Raw genomic sequence first — 21,146 nt, 5'->3', positions numbered from 1 at the left:
GCACCTCTATACTGCCCCTCTGTATACTGTGCACCTCCATACTGCCCCTCTGTATACTGCGCACCTCCATACTGCCCCTCTGTATACTGCGCACCTCCATACTGCCCATCTGTATACTGCACACCTCTATACTGCCCCTCTGTATACCGCGCACCTCTATACTGCCCCTCTGTGTGCTGCGCACCTCTATACTGCCCCTCTGTATACTGCGCACCTCTATACTGCCCCTCTGTATGCTGCGCACCTCTATACTGCCCCTCTGTATACTGCGCACCTCTATACTGCCCCTCTGTATACTGCGCACCTCCATACTGCCCCTCTGTATACTGCGCACCTCCATACTGCCCATCTGTATACTGCACACCTCTATACTGCCCCTCTGTATGCTGCGCACCTCTATACTGCGCACCTCTATACTGCCCCTCTGTATACTGTGCAGCTCCATACTGCCCCTCTGTATACTGCGCACCTCCATACTGCCCCTCTGTATACTGCGCACCTCCATACTGCCCATCTGTATACTGCGCACCTCTATACTGCCCCTCTGTATACTGCGCACCTCTATACTGCCCCTCTGTACGCTGCGCACCTCTATACGGCCCCTCTGTATACTGCGCACCTCTATACTGCCCCTCTGTATACTGCGCACCTCTATACTGCCCCTCTGTGTGCTGCGCACCTCTATACTGCCCCTCTGTATACCGCGCACATCTATACTGCCCCTCTGTATACTGCGCACCTCTATACTGCCCCTCTGTATACTGCGCACCTCTATACTGCCCCTCTGTATACTGCGCACCTCTATACTGCCCCTCTGTGTGCTGCGCACCTCTATACTGCCCCTCTGTATACTGTACACCTCTATACTGCCCCTCTGTATACTGCGCACCTCTATACTGCCCCTCTGTATGCTGCGCACCTCTATACTGCCCCTCTGTATACTGCACACCTCTATACTGCCCCTCTGTATACTGTACACCTCTATACTGCCCCTCTGTATGCTGCGCACCTCTATACTGCCCCTCTGTGTGCTGCGCACCTCTATACTGCCCCTCTGTGTGCTGCGCACCTCTATACTGCCCCTCTGTGTGCTGCGCACCTCTATACTGCCCCTCTGTATGCTGCGCACCTCTATAACGCCCCTCTGTATACTGCGCACCTCTATACTGCCCCTCTGTGTACTGCGCACCTCTATACTGTCCCTCTGTGTACCGCGCACCTCTATACTGTCCCTCTGTATACCGCGCACCTCTATACTGCCCCTCTGTATACCGTGCACCTCTATACTGCCCCTCTGTACACTACGCACCTCTATACTGCCCCTCTGTGTACCGCGCACCTCTATACTGCCCCTCTGTACACTACGCACCTCTATACTGTCCCTCTGTATACCGCGCACCTCTATACTGCCCCTCTGTATACCGTGCACCTCTATACTGCCCCTCTGTATACTGTGCACCTCTATACTGCCCCTCTGTGTACTGCGCACCTCTATACTGCCCCTCTGTACACTGCGCACCTCTATACTGCCCCTCTGTATACCGCGCACCTCTATACTGCCCCTCTGTACACTACGCACCTCTATACTGCCCCTCTGTGTACCGCGCACCTCTATACTGCCCCTCTGTGTACCGCGCACCTCTATACTGCCCCTCTGTGTACCGCACACCTCTATACTGCCCCTCTGTGTACCGCGCACCTCTATACTGCCCCTCTGTGTACCGCGCACCTCTATACTGCCCCTCTGTACACTGCGCACCTCTATACTGCCCCTCTGTATACCGCGCACCTCTATACTGCCCCTCTGTACACTGCGCACCTCTATACTGCCCCTCTGTATACCGCGCACCTCTATACTGCCCCTCTGTATACCGCGCACCTCTATACTGCCCCTCTGTGTACCGCGCACCTCTATACTGCCCCTCTGTACACTGCGCACCTCTATACTGCCCCTCTGTATACCGCACACCTCTATACTGCCCCTCTGTATACCGTACACCTCTATACTGCCCCTCTGTATACTGTGCACCTCTATACTGCCCCTCTGTATACTGTACACCTCTATACTGCCCCTCTGTATACTGTGCACCTCTATACTGCCCCTCTGTATACTGTACACCTCTATACTGCCCCTCTGTATGCTGTGCACCTCTATACTGCCCCTCTGTATGCTGTGCACCTCTATACTGCCCCTCTGTATGCTGCGCACCTTTATACTGCCCCTCTGTACAACGCACACCTCTATACTGCCCCTCTGTACACTGCGCACCTCTATACTGCCCCTCTGTATAACGCACACCTCTATACTGCCCCTCTGTATGCTGCGCACCTCTATACTGCCCCTCTGTACACTACGCACCTCTATACTGCCCCTCTGTACACTACGCACCTCTATACTGCCCCTCTGTGTGCTGCGCACCTCTATACTGCCCCTCTGTACACTGCGCACCTCTATACTGCCCCTCTGTGTACCGCGCACCTCTATACTGCCCCTCTGTATACCGCGCACCTCTATACTGCCCCTCTGTATAATGTACACCTCTATACTGCCCCTCTGTATACCGCGCACCTCTATACTGCCCCTCTGTATACCGCGCACCTCTATACTGCCCCTCTGTATAATGTACACCTCTATACCGCCCCTCTGTATACCGCGCACCTCTATACTGCCCCTCTGTATACCGCGCACCTCTATACCGCCCCTCTGTATACCGCACACCTCTATACTGCCCCTCTGTATAATGTACACCTCTATACTGCCCCTCTGTATACTGCGCACCACTATACTGCCCCTCTGTATACCGTGCACCTCTATACTGCCCCTCTGTATACTGTGCACCTCTATACTGCCCCTCTGTATACTGTGCACCTCTATACTGCCCCTCTGTATACTGTGCACCTCTATACTGCCCCTCTGTGTGCTGCGCACCTCTATACTGCCCCTCTGTACACTGCGCACCTCTATACTGCCCCTCTGTATACCGCGCACCTCTATACTGCCCCTCTGTACACTACGCACCTCTATACTGCCCCTCTGTGTACTGCGCACCTCTATACTGCCCCTCTGTGTACCGCGCACCTCTATACTGCCCCTCTGTATACTGCGCACCTCTATACTGCCCCTCTGTACACCGCGCACCTCTATACTGCCCCTCTGTACACTGCGCACCTCTATACTGCCCCTCTGTATACCGCGCACCTCTATACTGCCCCTCTGTATACCGCGCACCTCTATACTGCCCCTCTGTATACTGCGCACCTCTATACTGCCCCTCTGTATACTGCGCACCTCTATACTGCCCCTCTGTATACTGTGCACCTCTATACTGCCCCTCTGTGTGCTGCGCACCTCTATACTGCCCCTCTGTACACTGCGCACCTCTATACTGCCCCTCTGTATACCGCGCACCTCTATACTGCCCCTCTGTACACTACGCACCTCTATACTGCCCCTCTGTGTACTGCGCACCTCTATACTGCCCCTCTGTGTACCGCGCACCTCTATACTGCCCCTCTGTATACTGCGCACCTCTATACTGCCCCTCTGTACACCGCGCACCTCTATACTGCCCCTCTGTACACTGCGCACCTCTATACTGCCCCTCTGTATACCGCGCACCTCTATACTGCCCCTCTGTATACCGCGCACATCTATACTGCCCCTCTGTATACTGCGCACCTCTATACTGCCCCTCTGTATACTGCGCACCTCTATACTGCCCCTCTGTATAATGTACACCTCTATACTGCCCCTCTGTATACCGCGCACCTCTATAGTGCCCCTGTATACCGTACACCTCTATACTGCCCCTCTGTATACCGTACACCTCTATAGTGCCCCTCTGTATACCGTACAACTCTATAGTGCCCCTCTGTATACCGTACACCTCTATAGTGCCCCTCTGTATACCGTACACCTCTATAGTGCCCCTCTGTATACCGTACAACTCTATAGTGCCCCTCTGTATACCGTACACCTCTATAGTGCCCCTCTGTATACCATACACCTCTATACTGCCCCTGTATACCGTACACCTCTATACTGCCCCTCTGTATACCGTACACCTCTATACTGCCCCTCTGTATACCGCACACCTCTATACTGCCCCTCAGTATATTGACCTCTCTACTACACTTCGGTATATACTGTACCTCGCTTTTTAAATATTGAAATTTCAACGCCAAGACGGAAAAGTCGCAAATTTATGGAAGTCACAGGATTGGTAGAAATGTTAATGATAAAAAATGGGGAAAACAAACATTCCGGACATCTCTATTTATTCGGCATGGAGGATGAGCGTCACGCACTTCGAGGCCTTGGCAGCCATCAGTGAGGTTATTAATGATTGTCTGAGGAATGTTCTGCCTCACGGAATGTGGTTGTGCACAGCAATCATCAAGATCTGCTGCGAGCAACGACGTCCCAGATGTGCTCGATGGGAGACATCTAGAGAGGGTACATTATGCTCCCCCATAATAACAGGATTAGGCCCGGTGTGACGCTTTCTTGTGATGTTGCCCATCTGGTCTCCAGACCAATCTCCAACTATCACTGCGACCACTGCCGTCTTGCAATGCACCATGCTAGCCTGTGAGAGCGGTGGGGTGAGGTCAGAGGACACCTGCCGCTGGACATCTGCCTCATATTCCAGTGTCATGTAGACACCTGCTGCTGGTTTGTGCAGACGCTGTTTGCCGCCCTAGGCTCGGGATGTGACCGTTTCATGCGGTACAGGATGGATCACTACGCGTTATTCTTCTAATCTGACGATCATAGCACAATCATCCCACAAGGCCTGATCCAACCCTTTGAGGTTTCATGTGGCTAAAAAAAACTCTGCTTTTAGTCTGGCTCTCCCACACGCCAGATTGGAGCTAGGTGCTGGAAATGTCGTCATCTGCAGATCTTAGCGACAGCGGCTACTTCCCGGATTCACATAACCTTACTGAGGAGAGTATCTACCGCAGTGAGTGAACCTTATTTCTAGACATTACATGCTGACACCCGTCAGGGGACGCCGGTTGTGGCGTTATAATATTTTGGCGCTTGTATTGTTACACTGACGATTTCCGATGAGGCGATTTTTTCACACCTTGTATGACACTAACATGAGATGCCCTGCACCGTTGGGAGCCTGGAATGTGATGGTTCCATCATCAGGGGGCGCTGCAGACACAAGCCATGCTCATGAACGGCCGCCATCTTTAAAGACCCGACTTCTACCGTACTATTATGGCGGAGGTCTGGAAAGGCTTTAGCGCTGCTTACCATTAATATGAATGGGAGGCAGAAACCACAGGGCTACGGCCCGAATTCTGTCTGCAAAAAGTGTGAAGGGGCCCCAGGGCCCGGTCCTTGTTTGGTCAGTGATTTCAATTAGTGATTGCGAATCAAAAGCAGGAGCGGATCCTACAGAGATCAGGTAGAATGGAGAGACCCGCGCCTGATCTTCACTCACCATCACCGATGGAAATCTCTGACCAAACCACCGGGTGAAGGCGCCTCAGGAACAGGACTGTGTTTTGTATCTGAGCCGCACAGGAATGTCATCCGTCTGCCGGTCCTGCAAATGTGAACATGCGCTATTCATACTGCAGTCATTTCTAGTAATGGGAGTCCGAAAAAGACTGCCGACCCCAATACAGACGCGGTGGTGTGCATGAGGCCTGAGGCTGCACCTTTCTTACACGTAGAAGGGGTTTTAACTACTGCAGTCCTGAGCTGTAACGGTCTGGCCACGTGAATCACTATTTTTTTGCTGCTGTGATTCGGCAATCATGTATAGATTCTACTGTTACATCACAACACATTGCATTGCCGATGACGAAAGGTTGTGCGACAAGAAAGTGTAGCATTTCCATAATCGGACTTACCATCCCGTGCACTGCGGCTGTCACTCACCTCACAGGGCTTTCCTGCTTCTACAGGGAAAACGCGAAAAATGTGAATATTGTGCAAAAGTCCATTTATTTCCATAATGCAGCTTAAAATCTTTTGCGGAACTGCGGACCGGAAGATCGGGGGCGCGCTCCGCAAATGCAGATTGCACACTGTGTGCTGTCCGCATCCATTCCGTCCCCATAGAGAATAAATGGGTGCAGAACGGATGCGGACGTGTGAATGGAGCCTTACTGAAATAAGAGAACTTTGCACAATATTCTAATTTTTCAAGGTTCACCTGTAGATACTGGAGGTTCTCACATCCCCTTCTCTACAGCGTAAAAATACCACACTGCTCCAGATTTACTAATCCTATAGACGGTGTGAGCTTAGCCCGGCCTCTAGACCTGCTCCAGATTTACTAATCCTATAGACGGTGTGAGCTTAGCCCGGCCTCTAGACCTGCTCCAGATTTACTAATCCTATAGATGATGTAAGCTTAGCCCGGCCTCTAGACCTGCTCCAGATTTACTAATCCTATAGACGGTAAGCTTAGCCCGGCCTCTAGACCTGCTCCAGATGTACTAATCCTATAGACGGTAAGCTTAGCCCGGCCTCTAGACCTGCTCCAGATTTACTAATCCTATAGATGATGTAAGCTTAGCCCGGCCTCTAGACCTGCTCCAGATGTACTAATCCTATAGACGGTGTAAGCTTAGCCCGGCCTCTAGACCTGCTCCAGATGTACTAATCCTATAGACGGTAAGCTTAGCCCGGCCTCTAGACCTGCTCCAGATGTACTAATCCTATAGATGGTGTAAGCTTAGCCCGGCCTCTAGACCTGCCCCAGATGTACTAATCCTATAGATGGTGTAAGCTTAGCCCGGCCTCTAGACCTGCTCCAGATGTACTAATCCTATAGACGGTAAGCTTAGCCCGGCCTCTAGACCTGCTCCAGATTTACTAATCCTATAGACGGTAAGCTTAGCCCGGTCTCTAGACCTGCTCCAGATGTACTAATCCTATAGATGGTGTAAGCTTAGCCCGGCCTCTAGACCTGCTCCAGATGTACTAATCCTATAGACGGTGTAAGCTTAGCCCGGCCTCTAGACCTGCTCCAGATGTACTAATCCTATAGATGGTGTGAGCTTAGCCCGGCCTCTAGACCTGCTCCAGATGTACTAATCCTATAGATGGTGTAAGCTTAGCCCTGCCTCTAGACCTGCTCCAGATTTACTAATCCTATAGACGGTAAGCTTAGCCCGGCCTCTAGACCTGCTCCAGATGTACTAATCCTATAGACAGTGTAAGCTTAGCCCGGTCTCTAGACCTGCTCCAGATTTACTAATCCTATAGACGGTAAGCTTAGCCCGGTCTCTAGACCTGCTCCAGATGTACTAATCCTATAGATGGTGTAAGCTTAGCCCGGCCTCTAGACCTGCTCCAGATGTACTAATCCTATAGACGGTGTAAGCTTAGCCCGGCCTCTAGACCTGCTCCAGATGTACTAATCCTATAGACTGTGTAAGCTTAGCCCGGCCTCCAGACCCGCTCCAGATGTACTAATCCTATAGATGGTGTAAGCTTAGCCCGGCCTCTAAACCTGCTCCAGATTTACTATTCCTATAGACGGTGTAAGCTTAGCCCGGCCTCCAGACCTGCTCCAGATTTACTAATCCTATAGACGGTGTAAGCTTATCCCAGCCTCTAGACCTGCTCCAGATTTACTATTCCTATAGACGGAGTAAGCTTAGCCCGGCCTCCAGACCTGCTCCAGATGTACTAATCCTATAGATGGTGTAAGCTTAGCCCGGCCTCTAGACCTGCTCCAGATGTACTAATCCTATAGATGGTGTAAGCTTAGCCCGGCCTCTAGACCTGCTCCAGATGTACTAATCCTATAGACAGTGTAAGCTTAGCCCGGCCTCTAGACCTGCTCCAGATGTACTAATCCTATAGACGGTGTAAGCTTAGCCCGGCCTCTAGACCTGCTCCAGATGTACTAATCCTATAGATGGTGTAAGCTTAGCCCGGCCTCTAGACCTGCTCCAGATTTACTAATCCTATAGATGGTGTAAGCTTAGCCCGGCCTCTAGACCTGCTCCAGATTTACTAATCCTATAGATGGTGTAAGCTTAGCCCGGCCTCCAGATTTACTAATCCTATAGACGGTGTAAGCTTAGCCCGGCCTCTAGACCTGCTCCAGATTTACTAATCCTATAGATGGTGTAAGCTTAGCCCGGCCTCTAGACCTGCTCCAGATTTACTAATCCTATAGTTGGTGTAAGCTTAGCCCGGCCTCTAGACCTGCTCCAGATTTACTAATCCTATAGATGGTGTAAGCTTAGCCCGGCCTCCAGACCTGCTCCAGATTTACTAATCCTATAGTTGGTGTAAGCTTAGCCCGGCCTCCAGACCTGCTCCAGATTTACTAATCCTATAGATGATGTAAGCTTAGTGCGGCCTCTAGACCTGCTCCAGAATTACTAATCCTATAGATGGTGTAAGCTTAGCCCGGCCTCTAGACCTGCTCCAGAATTACTAATCCTATAGATGGTGTAAGCTTAGCCCGGCCTCCAGACCTGCTCGAGAGGTACTAATCCTATAGAACAGTGTTTCCCAACCAGTGTGCCTCCAGCTGTTGCAAAACTACAACTCCCAGCATGCCTGGACAGCTTTTGGCTGTGCGGGCATGCTGGGAGTTGTAGTTTTGCAACAGCTGGAGGCACACTGGTTGGGAAACACTGCTATAGAAGGTGTAAGCTTAGCCCGGCCTCCAGACCTGCTCCAGATTTACTAATCCTATAGATGGTGTGAGCTTAGCCCGGCCTCTAGACCTGCTCCAGAATTACTAATCCTATAGACGGTGTGAGCTTAGCCCGGCCGCTAGACCTGCTCCAGATTTACTAATCCATAGATGGTGTGAGCTTAGCCCGGCCTCTAGACCTGCTCCAGAATTACTAATCCTATAGACGGTGTGAGCTTAGCCCGGCCTCCAGACCTGCTCCAGATTTACTAATCCTATAGACGGTGTGAGCTTAGCCCGGCCTCCAGACCTGCTCCAGATTTACTTATCCTATAGATGGTGTAAGCTTAGCCCGGCCTCTAGACCTGCTCCAGATTTACTAATCCTATAGATGGTGTGAGCTTAGCCCGGCCTCTAGACCTGCTCCAGAATTACTAATCCTATAGACGGTGTGAGCTTAGCCCGGCCTCTAGACCTGCTCCAGATTTACTAATCCTATAGATGGTGTGAGCTTAGCCCGGCCTCTAGACCTGCTCCAGAATTACTAATCCTATAGACGGTGTGAGCTTAGCCCGGCCTCCAGACCTGCTCCAGATTTACTATTCCTATAGAAGGTGTAAGCTTAGCCCGGCCTCTAGACCTGCTCCAGATGTACTAATCCTATAGTTGGTGTAAGCTTAGCCCGGCCTCCAGACCTGCTCCAGATTTACTAATCCTATAGATGATGTAAGCTTAGTGCGGCCTCTAGACCTGCTCCAGATTTACTAATCCTATAGATGGTGTAAGCTTAGCCCGGCCTCTAGACCTGCTCCAGAATTACTAATCCTATAGACGGTGTAAGCTTAGCCCGGCCTGTAGACCTGGTCCAGATGTACTAATCCTATAGATGGTGTAAACTTAGCCCGGCCTCTAGACCTGCTCCAGATTTACTAATCCTATAGTTGGTGTGAGCTTAGCCCGGCCTCCAGACCTGCTCCAGATTTACTTATCCTATAGATGGTGTAAGCTTAGCCCAGCCTCTAGACCTGCTCCAGATGTACTAATCCTATAGATGGTGTGAGCTTAGCCCGGCCTCTAGACCTGCTCCAGAATTACTAATCCTATAGACGGTGTGAGCTTAGCCCGGCCTCTAGACCTGCTCCAGATTTACTAATCCTATATATGGTGTGAGCTTAGCCCGGCCTCTAGACCTGCTCCAGAATTACTAATCCTATAGACGGTGTGAGCTTAGCCCGGCCTCCAGACCTGCTCCAGATTTACTATTCCTATAGAAGGTGTAAGCTTAGCCCGGCCTCTAGACCTGCTCCAGATGTACTAATCCTATAGACGGTGTGAGCTTAGCCCGGCCTCCAGACCTGCTCCAGATTTACTATTCCTATAGACGGTGTAAGCTTAGCCCGGCCTCTAGACCTGCTCCAGATGTACTAATCCTATAGATGGTGTAAGCTTAGTCCGGCCTCCAGACCTGCTCCAGATTTACTATTCCTATAGACGGTGTAAGCTTAGCCCGGCCTCTAGACCTGCTCCAGATGTACTAATCCTATAGACGGTATAAGCTTAGCCCAGTCTCTAGACCTGCTCCAGATGTACTAATCCTATAGACGGTATAAGCTTAGCCCTGCCTCTAGACCTGCTCCAGATTTACTAATCCTATAGACAGTGTAAGTTTAGCCTGGCCTCCAGACCTGCTCCAGATTTACTAATCCTATAGACGGTGTAAGCTTAGCCCGGCCTCTAGACCTGCTCCAGATTTACTAATCCTATAGATGGTGTAAGCTTAGCCCGGCCTCCAGACCTGCTCGAGAGGTACTAATCCTATAGATGGTGTAAGCTTAGCCCGGCCTCTAGACCTGCTCCAGATTTACTAATCCTATAGACGGTGTAAGCTTAGCCCGGCCTCTAGACCTGCTCCAGATTTACTAATCCTATAGATGGTGTAAGCTTAGCCCGGCCTCCAGACCTGCTCGAGATGTACTAATCCTATAGATGGTGTAAGCTTAGCCCGGCCTCCAGACCTGCTCCAGATTTACTAATCCTATAGATGGTGTGAGCTTAGCCCGGCCTCTAGACCTGCTCCAGATTTACTATTCCTATAGATGGTGTACGCTTAGCCCAGTCTCTAGACCTGCTCCAGATGTACTATTCCTATAGATGGTGTAAGCTTAGCCCGGCCTCCAGACCTGCTCGAGAGGTACTAATCCTATAGGCGGTGTAAGCTTAGCCCAGTCTCTAGACCTGCTCCAGATGTACTAATCCTATAGATGGTGTAAGCTTAGTCCGGCCTCTAGACCTGCCCCAGATTTACTAATCCTATAGATGGTGTAAGCTTAGCCCGGCCCTAGACCTGCTCCAGATGTACTAATCCTATAGACGGAGTAAGCTTAGCCCGGACTCCAGACCTGCTCCAGATTTACTAATCCTATAGTTGGTGTAAACTTAGCCCGGCCTCTAAACCTGCTCCAGATTTACTAATCCTATAGATGGTGTAAGCTTAGCCCAGCCTCTAAACCTGCTCCAGATTTACTAATCCTATAGATGGTGTAAGCTTAGCCCGGCCTCTAGACCTGCTCCAGAATTACTAATCCTATAGACGGTGTAAGCTTAGCCCGGCCTCTAGACCTGCTCCAGATTTACTATTCCTATAGATGGTGTAAGCTTAGCCCGGCCTCTAGACCTGCTCCAGATTTACTAATCCTATAGATGGTGTAAGCTTAGCCTGGCTTCTAGACCTGCTCCAGATTTACTAATCCTATAGACGGAATAAGCTTAGCCTGGCCTCTAGACCTGCTCCAGATTTACTAATCCAATAGACGGTGTAAGCTTAGCCCGGCCTCTAAACCAGCTCCAGATTTACTAATCCAATAGACGGTGTAAGCTTAGCCCGGCCTCCAGACCTGCTCCAGATTTACTAATCCTATAGACGGGAGTAAGCTTAGCCCGGCCTCTAGACCTGCTCCAGAATTACTAATCCTATAGATGGTGTAAGCTTAGCCCGGCCTCTAGACCTGCTCCAGATGTACTAATATATCCTATAGACGGTGTAAGCTTAGCCCGGTCTCTAGACCTGCTCCAGATTTACTAATCCTATAGACGGTGTAAGCTTAGCCCGGCCTCTAAACCAGCTCCAGATTTACTAATCCTATAGATGGTGTAAGCTTAGCCCGGCCCTAGACCTGCTCCAGATTTACTAATATATCCTCTAGACAGTGTAAGTTTAGCCCGGCCTCTAGACCAGCTCCAGATTTACTAATCCTATAGATGGTGTAAGCTTAGCCCGGCCTCCAGACCTGCTCCAGATGTACTAATCGTATAGATGGTGTAAGCTTAGCCCGGCCTCTAGACCAGCTCCAGATTTACTATTCCTATAGATGGTGTAAGCTTAGCCCAGTCTCTAGACCTGGTGCAGATTTACTAATCCTATAGATGATGTAAGCTTAGCCCGGCCTCTAGACCAGCTCCAGATTTACTAATCCTATAGATGGTGTAAGCTTAGCCCAGTCTCTAGACCTGGTGCAGATTTACTAATCCTATAGATGATGTAAGCTTAGCCCAGCCTCTAGACCTGGTGCAGATTTACTAATCCTATAGACGGTGTAAGCTTAGCCCGGCCTCTAGACCTGCTCCAGATGTACTAATCCTCTAGATGGTGTAAGCTTAGCCCGGCCTCCAGACCTGCTCCAGATGTACTAATCGTATAGATGGTGTAAGCTTAGCCCGGCCTCTAGACCAGCTCCAGATTTACTATTCCTATAGATGGTGTAAGCTTAGCCCAGTCTCTAGACCTGGTGCAGATTTACTAATCCTATAGATGATGTAAGCTTAGCCCGGCCTCTAGACCAGCTCCAGATTTACTAATCCTATAGATGGTGTAAGCTTAGCCCAGTCTCTAGACCTGGTGCAGATGTACTAATCCTATAGACGGTGTAAGCTTAGCCCGGCCTCTAGACCTGCTCCAGATTTACTAATCCTATAGATGGTGTGAGCTTAGCCCGGCCTCTAGACCTGCTCCAGATTTACTATTCCTATAGATGGTGTACGCTTAGCCCGGCCTCTAGACCTGCTCCAGATTTACTATTCCTATAGATGGTGTACGCTTAGCCCAGTCTCTAGACCTGCTCCAGATGTACTATTCCTATAGATGGTGTAAGCTTAGCCCGGCCTCCAGACCTGCTCGAGAGGTACTAATCCTATAGGCGGTGTAAGCTTAGCCCAGTCTCTAGACCTGCTCCAGATGTACTAATCCTATAGATGGTGTAAGCTTAGTCCGGCCTCTAGACCTGCCCCAGATTTACTAATCCTATAGATGGTGTAAGCTTAGCCCGGCCCTAGACCTGCTCCAGATGTACTAATCCTATAGACGGAGTAAGCTTAGCCCGGACTCCAGACCTGCTCCAGATTTACTAATCCTATAGTTGGTGTAAGCTTAGCCCGGCCTCCAGACCTGCTCGAGAGGTACTAATCCTATAGGCGGTGTAAGCTTAGCCCAGTCTCTAGACCTGCTCCAGATGTACTAATCCTATAGATGGTGTAAGCTTAGTCCGGCCTCTAGACCTGCCCCAGATTTACTAATCCTATAGATGGTGTAAGCTTAGCCCGGCCCTAGACCTGCTCCAGATGTACTAATCCTATAGACGGAGTAAGCTTAGCCCGGACTCCAGACCTGCTCCAGATTTACTAATCCTATAGTTGGTGTAAGCTTAGCCCGGCCTCTAAACCTGCTCCAGATTTACTAATCCTATAGATGGTGTAAGCTTAGCCCAGCCTCTAAACCTGCTCCAGATTTACTAATCCTATAGATGGTGTAAGCTTAGCCCGCCTCTAGTCCTGCTCCAGATTTACTAATCCTATAGATGGTGTAAGCTTAGCCCAGCCTCTAAACCTGCTCCAGATTTACTAATCCTATAGATGGTGTAAGCTTAGCCCGGCCTCTAGACCTGCTCCAGAATTACTAATCCTATAGACGGTGTAAGCTTAGCCCGGCCTCTAGACCTGCTCCAGATTTACTATTCCTATAGATGGTGTAGCTTAGACCGGCCTCTAGACCTGCTCCAGATTTACTAATCCTATAGATGGTGTAAGCTTAGCCTGGCTTCTAGACCTGCTCCAGATTTACTAATCCTATAGACGAATAAGCTTAGCCTGGCTTCTAGACCTGCTCCAGAATTACTAATCCTATAGACGGTGTAAGCTTAGCCCGGCCTCTAGACCTGCTCCAGATTTACTATTCCTATAGATGGTGTAAGCTTAGCCCGGCCTCTAGACCTGCTCCAGATTTACTTATCCTATAGGCGGTGTAAGCTTAGCCCGGCCTCTAGACCTGCTCCAGATTTACTAATCCAATAGACGGTGTAAGCTTAGCCCGGCCTCCAGACCTGCTCCAGATTTACTAATCCTATAGACGGGAGTAAGCTTAGCCCGGCCTCTAGACCTGCTCCAGAATTACTAATCCTATAGATGGTGTAAGCTTAGCCCGGCCTCTAGACCTGCTCCAGATGTACTAATATATCCTATAGACGGTGTAAGCTTAGCCCGGTCTCTAGACCTGCTCCAGATTTACTAATCCTATAGACGGTGTAAGCTTAGCCCGGCCTCTAAACCAGCTCCAGATTTACTAATCCTATAGATGGTGTAAGCTTAGCCCGGCCCTAGACCTGCTCCAGATTTACTAATATATCCTCTAGACAGTGTAAGTTTAGCCCGGCCTCTAGACCAGCTCCAGATTTACTAATCCTATAGATGGTGTAAGCTTAGCCCGGCCTCCAGACCTGCTCCAGATGTACTAATCGTATAGATGGTGTAAGCTTAGCCCGGCCTCTAGACCAGCTCCAGATTTACTATTCCTATAGATGGTGTAAGCTTAGCCCAGTCTCTAGACCTGGTGCAGATTTACTAATCCTATAGATGATGTAAGCTTAGCCCGGCCTCTAGACCAGCTCCAGATTTACTAATCCTATAGATGGTGTAAGCTTAGCCCAGTCTCTAGACCTGGTGCAGATTTACTAATCCTATAGATGATGTAAGCTTAGCCCGGCCTCTAGACCTGCTCCAGATGTACTAATCCTATAGACGGTGTAAGCTTAGCCCGGCCTCTAGACCTGCTCCAGATGTACTAATCCTATAGATGGTGTAAGCTTAGCCCGGCCTCCAGATCCTATAGACTAAGAGTGGTGAACCTCCGGCCCGTGGACCGTATACAGCCCCCGGGATCAATTCATGCGGCCCCTGCCATAACATATAATGAAAATGCTAATGACCTCTTCCATTATGGAACCATTGCTAGCTGTACTCACCTTCCCTGGTCTTCTTCCGGACCCCGCTCTTTGTCCCGACACGTAGTGTCAGGACACAGCGCACGTAGATGCCCACTGTGAGCCGTCAGGTCACAGTACAGCGCAGCGGGAAGACCAGGGAGGGTAAGTGAATCTGGATGGCAACGCCATCCAGTGCTGGAGAGGTAAGTTCATTTTTATTTTTTTAATTGTCTGATAAAGGCTCATCTGAGTCTAACTGAGCGTGGGGACGGCCTGATCTGAGTCTAACTGAGCGTGGGGACGGCCTGATCTGAGTCTAACTGAGCGTGGGGACGGCCTGATCTGAGTCTAACTGAGCGTGGGGACGGCCTGATCTGAGGCTAACTGAGCGTGGGGACGGCCTGATCTGAGGCTAACTGAGCGTGGGGACGGCCTGATCTGAGGCTAACTGAGCGTGGGGACGGCCTGATCTGAGTCTAACTGAGCGTGGGGACGGCCTGATCTGAGTCTAACTGAGCGTGGGGACGGCCTGATCTGAGTCTAACTGAGCGTGGGGACGGCCTGATCTGAGTCTAACTGAGCGTGGGGACGGCCTGATCTGAGTCTAACTGAGCGTGGGGACGGCCTGATCTGAGTCTAACTGAGCGTGGGGACGGCCTGATCTGAGCTAACTGAGCGTGGGGACGGCCTGATCTGAGTCTAACTGAGCGTGGGGACGGCCTGATCTGAGTTAACTGAGCGTGGGGACGGCCTGATCTGAGTCTAACTGAGCGTGGGGACGGCCTGATCTGAGTCTAACTGAGCGTGGGGACGGCCTGATCTGACTAACTGAGCGTGGGGACGGCCTGATCTGAGTCTAACTGAGCGTGGGGACGGCCTGATCTGAGGCTAACTGAGCGTGGGACGGCCTGATCTGAGGCTAACTGAGCGTGGGGACAGCCTGATCTGAGGCTAACTGAGCGTGGGGACGGCCTGATCTGAGTCTAACTGAGCGTGGGGACGGCCTGATCTGAGTCTAACTGAGCGTGGGGACGGCCTGATCTGAGTCTAACTGAGCGTGGGGACGGCCTGATCTGAGGCTAACTGAGCGTGGGGACGGCCTGATCTGAGGCTAACTGAGCGTGGGACGGCCTGATCTGAGTCTAACTGAGCGTGGGGACGGCCTGATCTGAGTCTAACTGAGCGTGGGGACGGCCTGATCTGAGGCTAACTGAGCGTGGGGACGGCCTGATCTGAGGCTAACTGAGCGTGGGGACGGCCTGATCTGAGCTAACTGAGCGTGGGGACGGCCTGATCTGAGGCTAACTGAGCGTGGGGACGGCCTGATCTGAGTCTAACTGAGCGTGGGGACGGCCTGATCTGAGTCTAACTGAGCGTGGGGACGGCCTGATCTGAGTCTAACTGAGCGTGGGGACGGCCTGATCTGAGTCTAACTGAGCGTGGGGACGGCCTGATCTGAGGCTAACTGAGCGTGGGGACGGCCTGATCTGAGTCCTACTGAGCGTGGGGACGGCCTGATCTGAGTCTAACTGAGCGTGGGGACGGCCTGATCTGAGTCTAACTGAGCGTGGGGACGGCCTGATCTGAGTCTAACTGAGCGTGGGGACGGCCTGATCTGAGTCTAACTGAGCGTGGGGACGGCCTGATCTGAGTCTAACTGAGCGTGGGGACGGCCTGATCTGAAGCGAATTGGGCATGGGGAGGGTCAGATCTGAGGCTAACTGAGCGTGGGGACGGCCTGATCTGAGGCTGGGGAGGGTCAGATCTGAGGCTAACTGAGCGTGGGGACGGCCTGATCTGAGGCTGGGGAGGGTCAGATCTGAGGCTGGGGACGGCCTGATCTGAGGCTAACTGAGCGTGGGGACGGCCTGATCTGAGGCTAACTGAGCGTGGGGACCGGCCTGATCTGAGGCTAACTGAGCGTGGGGACGGCCTGATCTGAGGCTAACTGAGCGTGGGGACGGCCTGATCTGAGGCTAACTGAGCGTGGGGACGGCCTGATCTGAGGCTAACTGAGCGTGGGGACGGCCTGATCTGAGGCTAACTGAGCGTGGGGACGGCCTGATCTGAGGCTAACTGAGCGTGGGGACGGCCTGATCTGAAGCTAATTGAGCGTGGGGACGGCCTGATCTGAAGCTAATTGAGCGTGGGGACGGATCTGAGGCTGGGGAGGGTCAGATCTGAGGCTGGGGAGGGTCAGATCTGAGGCTGGGGAGGGTCAGATCTGAGGCTGGGGAGGGTCAGATCTGAGGCTGGGGAGGGTCAGATCTGAGGCTGGGGAGGGTCAGATCTGAGGCTGGGGAGGGTCAGATCTGAGGCTGGGGAGGGTCAGATCTGAGGCTGGGGAGGGTCAGATCTGAGGCTGGGGAGGGTCAGATCTGAGGCTGGGGAGGGTCAGATCTGAGGCAGAGTGAAAGCTGGGTGAACCCCTCTCTGGACGCTTCCCGAGTTTAGCTTGACTGCCATTAAAGGGAACCTGTCATCAACGTTATGCTAACCTCACTGAGGGCAGCATAAACCAGTGACAGAAATGCTGATCTCAGCGGTGTGTCACGTATGAGCTAAAAGTAATTGGTTGCTGAGAACCAGCATCCTAATCATTGCAGCCCAGGCCTGGAAAAGAGTCACATCTACCCGAGAAGAGTCCTGGTTATTATATTTATCTCCTGCTCTCTCACCCGTCTGCTGATGACTGGCAGTTCTCTCCTAGAGAGAAAGGGAGAAAACTAGGCAGATGCCGGGCAGTCATCAGCAGGCGGGCAGGAGATCATGAGTGGCCAGGACTCTTTTCAGGTGGCTAAGGACTCTTCTCAGGTGACCAGGACTCTTTTCCAGGCCCGGTCTGCAATGATTGTGATGTTGGTTCTCGGCAACCACTTACTTTTAACCTTTAAGTGACAGAACGCTGAAATCATCTCACCCGTCTGTGCTTTATTCTGCCGTTAGTGTGGGCAGCTTAAAGGTGATGACAGGTCCCCTTTAATGTCAAAAAAAAGGACTAAATACATAAGATTCTGAACCTAAAAATTAGACTGCTCTGTGGTCAAAATGGCGCCTGTACTATTTGTAATACATCAAGTGGAGGCGCCAATTTGTGCTGCAAAAATACAGCGCTCTAGATTTTATTTTTTTATTGAAGCGCAATTTCTGTAACTTATCCCTAAGTCCGTTATATGTTTGACCAAATATCGCCCTCAAATTTCTAAGTAGAGAATTTGGTATGGCCCCCGAACGATGTTACAAGTATCCAAATGGCCCTCGGCAGCAAAAAGGTCTCCCCCCTGCCCCTCTGTTACATGGATGCACTTCTCACCCCCCCTCCCCGTTACATGGACTCACTTCTCACCCCCCCTCCCCGTTACATGGACGCACTTCTCACCCCCCCTCCCCGTTACATGGAAGCACTTCTCACCCCCCCTCCCCGTTACATGGACGCACTTCTCACCCCCCCTCCCCGTTACATGGACGCACTCCCCCCCCTCCGTTACATGGACGCACTCCCCCCCCCTGCCGTTACATGGGACCACTTCTCACCCCCCCTCCGTTACATGGACGCACTTCTCCCCCCCTTTCCGTTACATGGACGCACTTCTCACCCCCCCCCCCCCCCCCGTTACATGGACGCACTTCTCACCCCCCCCTCCGTTACATGGACGCACTGTCTCACCCCCCCCTCCGTTACATGGACGCACTTCTCACAACCCCCCCCCTCCATTACATGGACGCACTTCTCCCCCCCTCCTCAGTTTACATGGACGCACTTCTCACCCCCCCTCCCCGTTACAATGGACGCACTCCCCCCCCTCCCCTTACATGGGACGCACTCCCCCCCCCCCTCCCCGTTACATGGACGCCTTCTCCCCCCCTTTCCGTTACATGGACGCACGTTTCTCACCCCCCCCCCCGTTACATGGACGCACTTCTCACCCCCCCCCCCGTTACATGGACGCACTTCTCACCCCCCCCCCCGTTACATGGACGCACTTCTCACCCCCCCCCTCCGTTACATGGACGCACTTCTCACCCCCCCCTCCCCGTTACATGGACGCACTCCCCCCCCCCCTCCGTTACATGGACGCACCCCCCCCCTCAGTTCCATGGACGCACTTCTCCCCCCCCCCTCCCCGTTACATGGACGCACTTCTCCCCCCCCCTCCCCGTTACATGGACGCACTTCTCCCCCCCCTCCCCGTTACATGGACGCACTTCTCCCCCCCCTCCCCGTTACATGGACGCACTTCTCCCCCCCCTCCCCGTTACATGGACGCACTTCTCCCCCTCCTCCGTTACATGGACGCACTTCTCACCCCCCCTCCCCGTTACATGGACGCACTTCTCCCCCCCCCCCCCCGTTCCATGGACGCACTTCTTCCCCCCCCCCCCTTCCATGGACACACTTCTCCCCCCCCCTTCCATGGACGCACTTCTCCCCCCCCTTCCATGGACGCACTTCTCCCCCCCTCCTCCGTTACATGGACGCACTCTCACCCCCCCTCCGTTACATGGACGCACTTCTCTCCCCCCCCCCCCTGTTCCATGGACGCACTTCTCACCCCCCCTCCGTTACATGGACGCACTTCTCTCCCCCCCCCCCCCTGTTCCATGGACGCACTTCTCTCCCCCCCCCCCCCTGTTCCATGGACGCACTTCTCTCCCCCCTCCTCCGTTACATGGACGCACTTCTCCCCCCTCCTCCGTTACATGGACGCACTTCTCACCCCCCCTCCGTTCCATGGACGCACTTCTCCCCCCCTCCTCCGTTACATGGACGCACTTCTCCCCCCTCCCCGTTACATGGACGCACTTCTCACCCCCCCTCCGTTATATGGTCACGTGTCCCCTCCCCCTGGGCCTGTTCTCCCGGGGTCGGTGGTCGCGGCCTGGTGTTTCCTGTCAGTTCCGGACTTTTCCCCTCGGGCTGAGGCTTCTCCTCTCCCGTGCAGGTTTCTCCAACCCCCCCAGCACCTACCCGCATCCTCCCGGGCCGGTCGACCGGTGTCAGCGGCGGCTTCTTCCTCCTCCCCCCACCGGAACCGGAGGCTGGGCGGCCCCGCGCAAAGCATGCCGGGAGGAGGAAGGGCGGGGCGGCCGCTGTGTACGACGCGGAATATAACGAACACAAGGCGCGATATTACACAGGCCGCCGGGTACGGCCTCAGGACAGAGGTTCTCGGTCCCGGGCGCAGCACCCGCTCCTCATAGAGACGTAGCCAATCAGAGGCCGGCTTTTACTTCTGCCCTGCAGCCGAGGCCGTGAGAGCAGTGATCTGATTGGCTGCAGTGGGTGACGCCTCCGCCGTGTGAAGAGGGCTGTGTAGATGTGGCGGGAGCCTGTCAGTCACCTGAGGAGACTGTGGAGGGCGCCATGTTTATATAGCAGTGTAGTGCCCCTAGGTTGAGGTGGTCCGAGCCCACAAAGGTGCCTTTGGCGATTGCAGAACATTTTGTAAATAGAGTTTAAAAAAAATTGGATTACTGTGAGGCGAGGAGACACCTGTATCGGCAGTGTTTTCTGTCCATCGCCACGTGCGATTGGCTACTCGATGAAACAGCGCAGCATCCGGGAAATATTGACATACCGCGTGCGTATAACGTTGGCTTCGGCAACATAAAGCTCTCCACCAGATGATACAGCAGGTGGCGGCAACCACGGGCATAGCCAGTACACGACGACAGCGCCAGGACCCAGAGCGGCACATAACGACCGCTCTTCTACACGTTCCCAGTGTCGGTCATACTGGTCGCCTCACTTGGATATGAAAACAGCTTTTTCTTCAGCTCTACCCATAAGTGTTCGATCAGGTTGAGGTCCAGGGACTGTAGGTGCTGATCCAGCTCCTCTACTCCATTGTCACAGAACCATTTCTTCTCCAATATCCATAGTACTCGAGTGTAGGAAGTAACTCGTCTTGTAGGAGACTCACATACAGCTCAGCACTGAGACCACCATCGATCCTGGTCAGGTATCTAACTCCTTTGGCTGTGAAACAACCCCATCTCATCAGGCTTCTTCCACCAATTTCTCGATCCGTTCGCCCCTTTTCACTTGTTTCTTTCCATTTGCCCAGTCTATTGCCCTTTGTCTCATCGCTCCCAATCAGCCGTTTCCAGTCTTCTACTGTCCACTGTTTGTACTTTTGCAAGCTTGAACCGTTGCTTCTTATGATGATATTAAAGTAGACATTTCTTCTTTTTTCGGGCCACCATTCCAGACTTGGGTAATGTGTGTCGCCTGGTGCTCGTATGGACGTCTGTGATGTCACTATGA

The 21,146-nt window shown here is 52.4% G+C and overlaps 1 protein-coding gene across 1 annotated transcript in view; it reads right to left on the bottom strand.

Moving 5' to 3' along the window:
• The window catches only part of ZNF148 (zinc finger protein 148), a 38,140-nt gene extending 17,206 nt beyond the window's left edge, over positions 1-20,934 (bottom strand). The window contains exon 1 of the mRNA XM_044296139.1: positions 19,848-20,934. The gene's annotated coding sequence lies outside the window, so the exon portion shown is untranslated. The remainder of the gene's footprint in view (positions 1-19,847) is intronic.
• Positions 20,935-21,146: the final 212 nt, after the last annotated feature.

This window comes from Bufo gargarizans, chromosome 6 (genome assembly GCF_014858855.1).
Source record: "Bufo gargarizans isolate SCDJY-AF-19 chromosome 6, ASM1485885v1, whole genome shotgun sequence".
NCBI classification, from domain to species: Eukaryota; Metazoa; Chordata; class Amphibia; order Anura; family Bufonidae; genus Bufo; species Bufo gargarizans.
This window is presented reverse-complemented; position numbering and strand designations above follow the sequence as displayed.